Source organism: Balaenoptera ricei, chromosome 11 (genome assembly GCF_028023285.1).
Source record: "Balaenoptera ricei isolate mBalRic1 chromosome 11, mBalRic1.hap2, whole genome shotgun sequence".
NCBI lineage: Eukaryota > Metazoa > Chordata > Mammalia > Artiodactyla > Balaenopteridae > Balaenoptera > Balaenoptera ricei.
Genome location: NC_082649.1, coordinates 68,820,172 through 68,835,901, shown reverse-complemented (window position 1 = coordinate 68,835,901; position 15,730 = coordinate 68,820,172).

Genomic DNA, 15,730 nt, shown 5'->3' with positions numbered 1-15,730 from the left:
CTGGAACGACAACTTGGAAAACGGTGTTTCTGGGCACTATCATTCACAAGGCCTGCAGGGCTTTAAAAAAATAACACCTGCGCTCAAGAAATGTCCTAGGATACGTAATTGAAAAGACATCAGAACAGGCCGGATTTGTCAGAAGACAATTTCAAGAGGTACATTTCACTCACACTGTTGGGAAAGAAGAAAAAGAAAAAAAACATGAAAAGATGCTGAAGATCACCAATTACTTGAGAACTGCAAATCAAAGGAGCAACGAGGTATCATCTGACACCAGTCAGAATGGCCATCATGAAAATGTCTCCAAACAATAAATTCCAGAGAGGGCATGGAGAAATCAAACCCTCCTCCACTCCTAGGGGGAATGTAACTGGTACAGCCAGTGGGAGGTACACTTGGGAGGTTCCTTCAAAAACGAAACATAGAACTACCATGTGATCCCTAATCATACTTCTGGGCAAACACCCAGAGAAAACCATAGTTCAAACACCTACACGCACCCCAACCTGCATAACAGCACTCTATAAAACAATCGAGACACCGAAGCAGGCAAAATGTCCCCCGACAGAATACTGGATACAGAAGATGTGGTACATATCTACGATGGAATACTACTCAGCCATACAAATGACGGAAATACTGCCATTTGCAGCAACACGGAAGGACCTCGAGATGATCTAACTAAGTGAATTAAATCAGATGGAGGTCGATAAATAGCATGGGATATGACTTACATGTGGAATCTAAAAACTGATACAAATCAACTGATTCACAAAACAGCGACAGACTCAGAGACTTAGAAAACAAACTTATGCTTACCAAAGGGGAAACATGGGGGAGAGGGATACATTAGGAGGTTGGCATTAACATGTATTCATGAACATATATACAATACATACTCCACAAAGACCTACTCTACAACACAGGGGACTCTGTTCAACACTTTGTCACAACCTATATAAGAAAAGGATCCTAAAAAAATAGACATATGCATATGTACGACTAAATCACAACGCTTTACACCTGCAAGAGACACAACATGGTCCATCAAGTTGCTTGACAATGAAAGAAAAATGCAGTTAAAGAAAAAGAAAGAAAGAAAATACAAGACGTGTACTCGATTTTTGGCAGCCTCGGGGACCTGGGCTGGTGTCACATCCCTGGAGCCTCAGCAGGCTGTGTCTCAAGGCTGGCTGTCGTGGGGCTGAGGGGACTGGGGAGGATGTGCCAGCAAATGAGTCCCCCTGGGACCTGCAGTGTCTGGTCCACTCGAAATGGGACCACAATCTCCAGATCCAGGCAGGCCCTCCTATAGCTCAACCAAGCCTAGTGCACCCAAAGGAGGGTGGAACCTCTGGGCTGCAAGAGCTTTGAAACGTCACCTGATCTCCACATCTCCTGCTGCTGGGGTTCCCACCTCCAGCCTCCTGCCTTCGTGTCGTACCAACTACAGTACCCTCGGCACCCTCCCTCAGTGTAGCACTTTGGCAAGGGTTGCGACTTGTGTGGGGGTGAAGGGTAACAGGCAGAAAGGAAGGAGACACAAGCCCTTGGGTGCTGGTTCGGGCACGTGCCCCTCCAAGTTACAACCCGAGAACACCGCTTTCTTTCGCTAAGGCTCTGGTTGGCAGAGGGACCAGAGATAGGCACGAAGAAGCCTGCCGCCTTGTGGACGATTCCTGGAACGACAACATGGAAACCGGTGTTTCTGGGCACTACCATTCACAAGGCCTGCAGGGCTTTAAAAAAATAACACCTGCGCTCAAGAAATGTCCTAGGATACGTAATTGAAAAGACTTCAGAACAGGCCGGATTTGTCAGAAGACAATTTCAAGAGGTACATTTCACTCACACTGTTGGGAAAGAAGAAAAAGAAAAAACACATGAAAAGATGCTGAAGATCACCAATTACTTGAGAACTGCAAATCAAAGGAGCAACGAGGTATCATCTGACACCATTCAGAATGGCCATCATGAAAATGTCTCCAAACAATAAATTCCAGAGAGGGCATGGAGAAATCAAACCCTCCTCCACTGCAGGGGGGAATGTAACTGGTACAGCCACTGGGGAGTACACTTGGGAGGTTCCTTCGAAAATGAAACATAGAACTACCATCTGATCCCCAATCACACTTCTGGGCAAACACCCAGAGGAAACCATAGCTCAAAAACCTACACGCAGGGCTTCCCTGGTGGCGCAGTGGTCGCGAGTCTGCCTGCTAATGCAGGGGACACGGGTTTGGGCCCTGGTGTGGGAAGATCCCGCATGCCGCGGAGCGGTTGGGCCCGTGAGCCACAACTGCAGAGCCTGCGCGTTTGGAGCCTGTGCCCCGCAACGGGAGGGCCCGCGATAGTGAGAGGCCCGCGCACCACGATGAAGAGTGGCCCCCGCTTGCCGCAACTAGAAAAAACCCACGCACGAAACGAAGACCCAACACAGCTAAAAATAAATAAATAAATAAATAGAGTAGCTATTCATTTAAAAATAAAAAAAAACCTACACACACCCCAACGTGCATGACAGCACTATATACAACAACCGACACACCGAAGCAGGCAAAATGTCCCCCGACAGATGACTGGATACAGAAGATGCGGTACATATCTACGATGGAATACTACTCAGCCATACAAAAGACGGAAATACTGCCATTTGCAGCAACACGGAAGGACCTCGAGATGATCTAACTAAGTGAAGTAAATCAGGTGGAGGTCGATAAATAGCATGGGATATGACTTACATGTGGAATCTAAAAACTGATACAAATCAACTGATCACAAAACAGCGACAGACTCAGAGACTTAGAAAACAAACTTATGCTTACCAAAGGGGAAACATGGGGGAGAGGGATACATTAGGAGGTTGGCATTAACATGTATACATGAACATATATACAATACATACTCCACAAAGACCTACTCTACAACACAGGGGACTCTGTTCAACACTTTGTCACAACCTATATAAGAAAAGGATCCTAAAAAAATAGACATATGCATATGTACGACTAAATCACAACGCTTTACACCTGCAAGAGACACAACATGGTCCATCAAGTTGCTTGACGATGACAGAAAAATGCAGTTAAAGAAAAAGAAAGAAAGAAAATAAAAGACGTGTACTCGATTTTTGGCAGCCTCGGGGACCTGGGCTGGTGTCACATCCCTGGAGCCTCAGCAGGCTGTGTCTCAAGGCTGGTTGTCGTGGGGCTGAGGGGACTGGGGAGGATGTGCCAGCAAATGAGTCCCCCTGGGACCTGCAGTGTCTGGCCAATCGAAATGGGACCACAATCTCCAGACCCAGGCAGGCCCTCCTATAGCTCAACCAAGCCTAGTGCACCCAAAGGAGGGTGGATCCTCTGGGCTGCAAGAGCTTTGAAACGTCACCTGATCTCCACATCTCCTGCTGCTGGGGTTCCCACCTCCAGCCTCCTGCCTTCATGTCGTACCAACTACAGTACCCTCGGCACCCTCCCTCAGTGTAGCACTTTGGCAAGGCTTGCGACTTGTGTGGGGGTGAAGGGTAACAGGCAGAAAGAAAGGAGACACAAGCCCTTGGGTGCTGGTTCGGGCACGTGCCCCTCCAAGTTACAACCCGAGAACACCGCTTTCTTTCGCTAAGGCTCTGGTTGGCAGAGGGACCAGAGATAGGCACGAAGAAGCCTGCCGCCTTGTGGACGATTCCTGGAACGACAACTTGGAAAACGGTGTTTCTGGGCACTACCATTCACAAGGCCTGCAGGGCTTTAAAAAAATAACACCTGCGCTCAAGAAATGTCCTAGGATACGTAATTGAAAAGACATCACAACAGGCCGGATTTGTCAGAAGACAATTTCAAGAGGTACATTTCACTCACACTGTTGGGAAAGAAGAAAAAGAAAAAAAACATGAAAAGATGCTGAAGATCACCAATTACTTGAGAATTGCAAATCAAAGGAGCAACGAGGTATCATCTGACACCAGTCAGAATGGCCATCATGAAAATGTCTCCAAACAATAAATTCCAGAGAGGGCATGGAGAAATCAAACCCTCCTCCACTCCTAGGGGGAATGTAACTGGTACAGCCAGTGGGAAGTACACTTGGGAGGTTCCTTCGAAAACGAAACATAGAACTACCATCTGATCCCTAATCATACTTCTGGGCAAACACCCAGAGAAAACCATAGTTCAAACACCTACACGCACCCCAACCTGCATAACAGCACTCTATAAAACAATCGAGACACCGAAGCAGGCAAAATGTCCCCCGACAGAATACTGGATACAGAAGATGTGGTACATATCTACGATGGAATACTACTCAGCCATACAAATGACGGAAATACTGCCATTTGCAGCAACACGGAAGGACCTCGAGATGATCTAACTAAGTGAATTAAATCAGATGGAGGTCGATAAATAGCATGGGATATGACTTACATGTGGAATCTAAAAACTGATACAAATCAACTGATTCACAAAACAGCGACAGACTCAGAGACTTAGAAAACAAACTTATGCTTACCAAAGGGGAAACATGGGGGAGAGGGATACATTAGGAGGTTGGCATTAACATGTATTCATGAACATATATACAATACATACTCCACAAAGACCTACTCTACAACACAGGGGACTCTGTTCAACACTTTGTCACAACCTATATAAGAAAAGGATCCTAAAAAAATAGACATATGCATATGTACGACTAAATCACAACGCTTTACACCTGCAAGAGACACAACATGGTCCATCAAGTTGCTTGACAATGAAAGAAAAATGCAGTTAAAGAAAAAGAAAGAAAGAAAATACAAGACGTGTACTCGATTTTTGGCAGCCTCGGGGACCTGGGCTGGTGTCACATCCCTGGAGCCTCAGCAGGCTGTGTCTCAAGGCTGGTTGTCGTGGGGCTGAGGGGACTGGGGAGGATGTGCCAGCAAATGAGTCCCCCTGGGACCTGCAGTGTCTGGCCAATCGAAATGGGACCACAATCTCCAGATCCAGGCAGGCCCTCCTATAGCTCAACCAAGCCTAGTGCACCCAAAGGAGGGTGGATCCTCTGGGCTGCAAGAGCTTTGAAACGTCACCTGATCTCCACATCTCCTGCTGCTGGGGTTCCCACCTCCAACCTCCTGCCTTCGTGTCGTACCAACTACAGTACCCTCGGCACCCTCCCTCAGTGTAGCACTTTGGCAAGGGTTGCGACTTGTGTGGGGGTGAAGGGTAACAGGCAGAAAGGAAGGAAACACAAGCCCTTGGGTGCTGGTTCTGGCACGTGCCCCTCCAAGTTACAACCTGGGAACACCGCTTTCTTTCACTAAGGCTCTGGTTGCCAGAGGGACCAGAGATGGGCACAAAGAAGCCTGCCGCCTTGTGGACGATTCCTGGAACAACAACTTGGAAAACGGTGCTTCGGGGCACTACCATTCACAAGGCCTGCAGGGCTTTAAAAAAATAACACCTGCGCTCAAGAAATGTCCTAGGATACGTAATTGAAAAGACTTCAGAACAGGCCGGATTTGTCAGAAGACAATTTCAAGAGGTACATTTCACTCACACTGTTGGGAAAGAAGAAAAAGAAAAAACACATGAAAAGATGCTGAAGATCACCAATTACTTGAGAACTGCAAATCAAAGGAGCAACGAGGTATCATCTGACACCATTCAGAATGGCCATCATGAAAATGTCTCCAAACAATAAATTCCAGAGAGGGCATGGAGAAATCAAACCCTCCTCCACTGCAGGGGGGAATGTAACTGGTACAGCCACTGGGGAGTACACTTGGGAGGTTCCTTCGAAAATGAAACATAGAACTACCATCTGATCCCCAATCACACTTCTGGGCAAACACCCAGAGGAAACCATAGCTCAAAAACCTACACGCAGGGCTTCCCTGGTGGCGCAGTGGTCGCGAGTCTGCCTGCTAATGCAGGGGACACGGGTTTGGGCCCTGGTGTGGGAAGATCCCGCATGCCGCGGAGCGGTTGGGCCCGTGAGCCACAACTGCTGAGCCTGCGCGTTTGGAGCCTGTGCCCCGCAACGGGAGGGCCCGCGATAGTGAGAGGCCCGCGCACCGCGATGAAGAGTGGCCCCCGCTTGCCGCAACTAGAAAAAACCCACGCACGAAACGAAGACCCAACACAGCTAAAAATAAATAAATAAATAGAGTAGCTATTAATTTAAAAATTAAAAAAAACCTACACACACCCCAACGTGCATGACAGCACTATATACAACAACCGACACACCGAAGCAGGCAAAATGTCCCCCGACAGATGACTGGATACAGAAGATGTGGTACATATCTACGATGGAATACTACTCAGCCATACAAAAGACGGAAATACTGCCATTTGCAGCAACATGGAAGGACCTCGAGATGATCTAACTAAGTGAAGCAAACCAGGTGGAGGTCGATAAATAGCATGGGATATGACTTACATGTGGAATCTAAAAACTGATACAAATCAACTGATTCACAAAACAGCGACAGACTCAGAGACTTAGAAAACAAACTTATGCTTACCAAAGGGGAAAGATGGGGGAGAGGGATACATTAGGAGGTTGGCATTAACATGTATACATGAACATATATACAATACATACTCCACAAAGACCTACTCTACAACACAGGGGACTCTGTTCAACACTTTGTCACAACCTATATAAGAAAAGGATCCTAAAAAAATAGACATATGCATATGTACGACTAAATCACAACGCTTTACACCTGCAAGAGACACAACATGGTCCATCAAGTTGCTTGACAATGAAAGAAAAATGCAGTTAAAGAAAAAGAAGGAAAGAAAATACAAGACGTGTACTCGATTTTTGGCAGCCTCGGGGACCTGGGCTGGTGTCACATCCCTGGAGCCTCAGCAGGCTGTGTCTCAAGGCTGGCTGTCGTGGGGCTGAGGGGACTGGGGAGGATGTGCCAGCAAATGAGTCCCCCTGGGACCTGCAGTGTCTGGTCCACTCGAAATGGGACCACAATCTCCAGATCCAGGCAGGCCCTCCTATAGCTCAACCAAGCCTAGTGCACCCAATGGAGGGTGGATCCTCTGGGCTGCAAGAGCTTTGAAACGTCACCTGATCTCCACATCTCCTGCTGCTGGGGTTCCCACCTCCAGCCTCCTGCCTTCGTGTCATACCAACTACAGTACCCTCGGCACCCTCCCTCAGTGTAGCACTTTGGCAAGGCTTGCGACTTGTGTGGGGGTGAAGGGTAACAGGCAGAAAGGAAGGAGACACAAGCCCTTGGGTGCTGGTTCGGGCACGTGCCCCTCCAAGTTACAACCCGGGAACACCGCTTTCTTTCGCTAAGGCTCTGGTTGGCAGAGGGACCAGAGATAGGCACGAAGAAGCCTGCCGCCTTGTGGACGATTCCTGGAACGACAACTTGGAAAACGGTGTTTCTGGGCACTATCATTCACAAGGCCTGCAGGGCTTTAAAAAAATAACACCTGCGCTCAAGAAATGTCCTAGGATACGTAATTGAAAAGACATCAGAACAGGCCGGATTTGTCAGAAGACAATTTCAAGAGGTACATTTCACTCACACTGTTGGGAAAGAAGAAAAAGAAAAAAAACATGAAAAGATGCTGAAGATCACCAATTACTTGAGAACTGCAAATCAAAGGAGCAACGAGGTATCATCTGACACCAGTCAGAATGGCCATCATGAAAATGTCTCCAAACAATAAATTCCAGAGAGGGCATGGAGAAATCAAACCCTCCTCCACTCCTAGGGGGAATGTAACTGGTACAGCCAGTGGGAGGTACACTTGGGAGGTTCCTTCGAAAACGAAACATAGAACTACCATGTGATCCCTAATCATACTTCTGGGCAAACACCCAGAGAAAACCATAGTTCAAACACCTACACGCACCCCAACCTGCATAACAGCACTCTATAAAACAATCGAGACACCGAAGCAGGCAAAATGTCCCCCGACAGAATACTGGATACAGAAGATGTGGTACATATCTACGATGGAATACTACTCAGCCATACAAATGACGGAAATACTGCCATTTGCAGCAACACGGAAGGACCTCGAGATGATCTAACTAAGTGAATTAAATCAGATGGAGGTCGATAAATAGCATGGGATATGACTTACATGTGGAATCTAAAAACTGATACAAATCAACTGATTCACAAAACAGCGACAGACTCAGAGACTTAGAAAACAAACTTATGCTTACCAAAGGGGAAACATGGGGGAGAGGGATACATTAGGAGGTTGGCATTAACATGTATTCATGAACATATATACAATACATACTCCACAAAGACCTACTCTACAACACAGGGGACTCTGTTCAACACTTTGTCACAACCTATATAAGAAAAGGATCCTAAAAAAATAGACATATGCATATGTACGACTAAATCACAACGCTTTACACCTGCAAGAGACACAACATGGTCCATCAAGTTGCTTGACAATGAAAGAAAAATGCAGTTAAAGAAAAAGAAAGAAAGAAAATACAAGACGTGTACTCGATTTTTGGCAGCCTCGGGGACCTGGGCTGGTGTCACATCCCTGGAGCCTCAGCAGGCTGTGTCTCAAGGCTGGCTGTCGTGGGGCTGAGGGGACTGGGGAGGATGTGCCAGCAAATGAGTCCCCCTGGGACCTGCAGTGTCTGGTCCACTCGAAATGGGACCACAATCTCCAGATCCAGGCAGGCCCTCCTATAGCTCAACCAAGCCTAGTGCACCCAAAGGAGGGTGGAACCTCTGGGCTGCAAGAGCTTTGAAACGTCACCTGATCTCCACATCTCCTGCTGCTGGGGTTCCCACCTCCAGCCTCCTGCCTTCGTGTCGTACCAACTACAGTACCCTCGGCACCCTCCCTCAGTGTAGCACTTTGGCAAGGGTTGCGACTTGTGTGGGGGTGAAGGGTAACAGGCAGAAAGGAAGGAGACACAAGCCCTTGGGTGCTGGTTCGGGCACGTGCCCCTCCAAGTTACAACCCGAGAACACCGCTTTCTTTCGCTAAGGCTCTGGTTGGCAGAGGGACCAGAGATAGGCACGAAGAAGCCTGCCGCCTTGTGGACGATTCCTGGAACGACAACATGGAAACCGGTGTTTCTGGGCACTACCATTCACAAGGCCTGCAGGGCTTTAAAAAAATAACACCTGCGCTCAAGAAATGTCCTAGGATACGTAATTGAAAAGACTTCAGAACAGGCCGGATTTGTCAGAAGACAATTTCAAGAGGTACATTTCACTCACACTGTTGGGAAAGAAGAAAAAGAAAAAACACATGAAAAGATGCTGAAGATCACCAATTACTTGAGAACTGCAAATCAAAGGAGCAACGAGGTATCATCTGACACCATTCAGAATGGCCATCATGAAAATGTCTCCAAACAATAAATTCCAGAGAGGGCATGGAGAAATCAAACCCTCCTCCACTGCAGGGGGGAATGTAACTGGTACAGCCACTGGGGAGTACACTTGGGAGGTTCCTTCGAAAATGAAACATAGAACTACCATCTGATCCCCAATCACACTTCTGGGCAAACACCCAGAGGAAACCATAGCTCAAAAACCTACACGCAGGGCTTCCCTGGTGGCGCAGTGGTCGCGAGTCTGCCTGCTAATGCAGGGGACACGGGTTTGGGCCCTGGTGTGGGAAGATCCCGCATGCCGCGGAGCGGTTGGGCCCGTGAGCCACAACTGCAGAGCCTGCGCGTTTGGAGCCTGTGCCCCGCAACGGGAGGGCCCGCGATAGTGAGAGGCCCGCGCACCACGATGAAGAGTGGCCCCCGCTTGCCGCAACTAGAAAAAACCCACGCACGAAACGAAGACCCAACACAGCTAAAAATAAATAAATAAATAAATAGAGTAGCTATTCATTTAAAAATAAAAAAAAACCTACACACACCCCAACGTGCATGACAGCACTATATACAACAACCGACACACCGAAGCAGGCAAAATGTCCCCCGACAGATGACTGGATACAGAAGATGCGGTACATATCTACGATGGAATACTACTCAGCCATACAAAAGACGGAAATACTGCCATTTGCAGCAACACGGAAGGACCTCGAGATGATCTAACTAAGTGAAGTAAATCAGGTGGAGGTCGATAAATAGCATGGGATATGACTTACATGTGGAATCTAAAAACTGATACAAATCAACTGATCACAAAACAGCGACAGACTCAGAGACTTAGAAAACAAACTTATGCTTACCAAAGGGGAAACATGGGGGAGAGGGATACATTAGGAGGTTGGCATTAACATGTATACATGAACATATATACAATACATACTCCACAAAGACCTACTCTACAACACAGGGGACTCTGTTCAACACTTTGTCACAACCTATATAAGAAAAGGATCCTAAAAAAATAGACATATGCATATGTACGACTAAATCACAACGCTTTACACCTGCAAGAGACACAACATGGTCCATCAAGTTGCTTGACGATGACAGAAAAATGCAGTTAAAGAAAAAGAAAGAAAGAAAATAAAAGACGTGTACTCGATTTTTGGCAGCCTCGGGGACCTGGGCTGGTGTCACATCCCTGGAGCCTCAGCAGGCTGTGTCTCAAGGCTGGTTGTCGTGGGGCTGAGGGGACTGGGGAGGATGTGCCAGCAAATGAGTCCCCCTGGGACCTGCAGTGTCTGGCCAATCGAAATGGGACCACAATCTCCAGACCCAGGCAGGCCCTCCTATAGCTCAACCAAGCCTAGTGCACCCAAAGGAGGGTGGATCCTCTGGGCTGCAAGAGCTTTGAAACGTCACCTGATCTCCACATCTCCTGCTGCTGGGGTTCCCACCTCCAGCCTCCTGCCTTCATGTCGTACCAACTACAGTACCCTCGGCACCCTCCCTCAGTGTAGCACTTTGGCAAGGCTTGCGACTTGTGTGGGGGTGAAGGGTAACAGGCAGAAAGAAAGGAGACACAAGCCCTTGGGTGCTGGTTCGGGCACGTGCCCCTCCAAGTTACAACCCGAGAACACCGCTTTCTTTCGCTAAGGCTCTGGTTGGCAGAGGGACCAGAGATAGGCACGAAGAAGCCTGCCGCCTTGTGGACGATTCCTGGAACGACAACTTGGAAAACGGTGTTTCTGGGCACTACCATTCACAAGGCCTGCAGGGCTTTAAAAAAATAACACCTGCGCTCAAGAAATGTCCTAGGATACGTAATTGAAAAGACATCACAACAGGCCGGATTTGTCAGAAGACAATTTCAAGAGGTACATTTCACTCACACTGTTGGGAAAGAAGAAAAAGAAAAAAAACATGAAAAGATGCTGAAGATCACCAATTACTTGAGAATTGCAAATCAAAGGAGCAACGAGGTATCATCTGACACCAGTCAGAATGGCCATCATGAAAATGTCTCCAAACAATAAATTCCAGAGAGGGCATGGAGAAATCAAACCCTCCTCCACTCCTAGGGGGAATGTAACTGGTACAGCCAGTGGGAAGTACACTTGGGAGGTTCCTTCGAAAACGAAACATAGAACTACCATCTGATCCCTAATCATACTTCTGGGCAAACACCCAGAGAAAACCATAGTTCAAACACCTACACGCACCCCAACCTGCATAACAGCACTCTATAAAACAATCGAGACACCGAAGCAGGCAAAATGTCCCCCGACAGAATACTGGATACAGAAGATGTGGTACATATCTACGATGGAATACTACTCAGCCATACAAATGACGGAAATACTGCCATTTGCAGCAACACGGAAGGACCTCGAGATGATCTAACTAAGTGAATTAAATCAGATGGAGGTCGATAAATAGCATGGGATATGACTTACATGTGGAATCTAAAAACTGATACAAATCAACTGATTCACAAAACAGCGACAGACTCAGAGACTTAGAAAACAAACTTATGCTTACCAAAGGGGAAACATGGGGGAGAGGGATACATTAGGAGGTTGGCATTAACATGTATTCATGAACATATATACAATACATACTCCACAAAGACCTACTCTACAACACAGGGGACTCTGTTCAACACTTTGTCACAACCTATATAAGAAAAGGATCCTAAAAAAATAGACATATGCATATGTACGACTAAATCACAACGCTTTACACCTGCAAGAGACACAACATGGTCCATCAAGTTGCTTGACAATGAAAGAAAAATGCAGTTAAAGAAAAAGAAAGAAAGAAAATACAAGACGTGTACTCGATTTTTGGCAGCCTCGGGGACCTGGGCTGGTGTCACATCCCTGGAGCCTCAGCAGGCTGTGTCTCAAGGCTGGTTGTCGTGGGGCTGAGGGGACTGGGGAGGATGTGCCAGCAAATGAGTCCCCCTGGGACCTGCAGTGTCTGGCCAATCGAAATGGGACCACAATCTCCAGATCCAGGCAGGCCCTCCTATAGCTCAACCAAGCCTAGTGCACCCAAAGGAGGGTGGATCCTCTGGGCTGCAAGAGCTTTGAAACGTCACCTGATCTCCACATCTCCTGCTGCTGGGGTTCCCACCTCCAACCTCCTGCCTTCGTGTCGTACCAACTACAGTACCCTCGGCACCCTCCCTCAGTGTAGCACTTTGGCAAGGGTTGCGACTTGTGTGGGGGTGAAGGGTAACAGGCAGAAAGGAAGGAAACACAAGCCCTTGGGTGCTGGTTCTGGCACGTGCCCCTCCAAGTTACAACCTGGGAACACCGCTTTCTTTCACTAAGGCTCTGGTTGCCAGAGGGACCAGAGATGGGCACAAAGAAGCCTGCCGCCTTGTGGACGATTCCTGGAACAACAACTTGGAAAACGGTGCTTCGGGGCACTACCATTCACAAGGCCTGCAGGGCTTTAAAAAAATAACACCTGCGCTCAAGAAATGTCCTAGGATACGTAATTGAAAAGACTTCAGAACAGGCCGGATTTGTCAGAAGACAATTTCAAGAGGTACATTTCACTCACACTGTTGGGAAAGAAGAAAAAGAAAAAACACATGAAAAGATGCTGAAGATCACCAATTACTTGAGAACTGCAAATCAAAGGAGCAACGAGGTATCATCTGACACCATTCAGAATGGCCATCATGAAAATGTCTCCAAACAATAAATTCCAGAGAGGGCATGGAGAAATCAAACCCTCCTCCACTGCAGGGGGGAATGTAACTGGTACAGCCACTGGGGAGTACACTTGGGAGGTTCCTTCGAAAATGAAACATAGAACTACCATCTGATCCCCAATCACACTTCTGGGCAAACACCCAGAGGAAACCATAGCTCAAAAACCTACACGCAGGGCTTCCCTGGTGGCGCAGTGGTCGCGAGTCTGCCTGCTAATGCAGGGGACACGGGTTTGGGCCCTGGTGTGGGAAGATCCCGCATGCCGCGGAGCGGTTGGGCCCGTGAGCCACAACTGCTGAGCCTGCGCGTTTGGAGCCTGTGCCCCGCAACGGGAGGGCCCGCGATAGTGAGAGGCCCGCGCACCGCGATGAAGAGTGGCCCCCGCTTGCCGCAACTAGAAAAAACCCACGCACGAAACGAAGACCCAACACAGCTAAAAATAAATAAATAAATAGAGTAGCTATTAATTTAAAAATTAAAAAAAACCTACACACACCCCAACGTGCATGACAGCACTATATACAACAACCGACACACCGAAGCAGGCAAAATGTCCCCCGACAGATGACTGGATACAGAAGATGTGGTACATATCTACGATGGAATACTACTCAGCCATACAAAAGACGGAAATACTGCCATTTGCAGCAACATGGAAGGACCTCGAGATGATCTAACTAAGTGAAGCAAACCAGGTGGAGGTCGATAAATAGCATGGGATATGACTTACATGTGGAATCTAAAAACTGATACAAATCAACTGATTCACAAAACAGCGACAGACTCAGAGACTTAGAAAACAAACTTATGCTTACCAAAGGGGAAAGATGGGGGAGAGGGATACATTAGGAGGTTGGCATTAACATGTATACATGAACATATATACAATACATACTCCACAAAGACCTACTCTACAACACAGGGGACTCTGTTCAACACTTTGTCACAACCTATATAAGAAAAGGATCCTAAAAAAATAGACATATGCATATGTACGACTAAATCACAACGCTTTACACCTGCAAGAGACACAACATGGTCCATCAAGTTGCTTGACAATGAAAGAAAAATGCAGTTAAAGAAAAAGAAGGAAAGAAAATACAAGACGTGTACTCGATTTTTGGCAGCCTCGGGGACCTGGGCTGGTGTCACATCCCTGGAGCCTCAGCAGGCTGTGTCTCAAGGCTGGCTGTCGTGGGGCTGAGGGGACTGGGGAGGATGTGCCAGCAAATGAGTCCCCCTGGGACCTGCAGTGTCTGGTCCACTCGAAATGGGACCACAATCTCCAGATCCAGGCAGGCCCTCCTATAGCTCAACCAAGCCTAGTGCACCCAATGGAGGGTGGATCCTCTGGGCTGCAAGAGCTTTGAAACGTCACCTGATCTCCACATCTCCTGCTGCTGGGGTTCCCACCTCCAGCCTCCTGCCTTCGTGTCATACCAACTACAGTACCCTCGGCACCCTCCCTCAGTGTAGCACTTTGGCAAGGCTTGCGACTTGTGTGGGGGTGAAGGGTAACAGGCAGAAAGGAAGGAGACACAAGCCCTTGGGTGCTGGTTCGGGCACGTGCCCCTCCAAGTTACAACCCGGGAACACCGCTTTCTTTCGCTAAGGCTCTGGTTGGCAGAGGGACCAGAGATAGGCACGAAGAAGCCTGCCGCCTTGTGGACGATTCCTGGAACGACAACTTGGAAAACGGTGTTTCTGGGCACTATCATTCACAAGGCCTGCAGGGCTTTAAAAAAATAACACCTGCGCTCAAGAAATGTCCTAGGATACGTAATTGAAAAGACATCAGAACAGGCCGGATTTGTCAGAAGACAATTTCAAGAGGTACATTTCACTCACACTGTTGGGAAAGAAGAAAAAGAAAAAAAACATGAAAAGATGCTGAAGATCACCAATTACTTGAGAACTGCAAATCAAAGGAGCAACGAGGTATCATCTGACACCAGTCAGAATGGCCATCATGAAAATGTCTCCAAACAATAAATTCCAGAGAGGGCATGGAGAAATCAAACCCTCCTCCACTCCTAGGGGGAATGTAACTGGTACAGCCAGTGGGAGGTACACTTGGGAGGTTCCTTCGAAAACGAAACATAGAACTACCATGTGATCCCTAATCATACTTCTGGGCAAACACCCAGAGAAAACCATAGTTCAAACACCTACACGCACCCCAACCTGCATAACAGCACTCTATAAAACAATCGAGACACCGAAGCAGGCAAAATGTCCCCCGACAGAATACTGGATACAGAAGATGTGGTACATATCTACGATGGAATACTACTCAGCCATACAAATGACGGAAATACTGCCATTTGCAGCAACACGGAAGGACCTCGAGATGATCTAACTAAGTGAATTAAATCAGATGGAGGTCGATAAATAGCATGGGATATGACTTACATGTGGAATCTAAAAACTGATACAAATCAACTGATTCACAAAACAGCGACAGACTCAGAGACTTAGAAAACAAACTTATGCTTACCAAAGGGGAAACATGGGGGAGAGGGATACATTAGGAGGTTGGCATTAACATGTATTCATGAACATATATACAATACATACTCCACAAAGACCTACTCTACAACACAGGGGACTCTGTTCAACACTTTGTCACAACCTATATAAGAAAAGGATCCTAAAAAAATAGA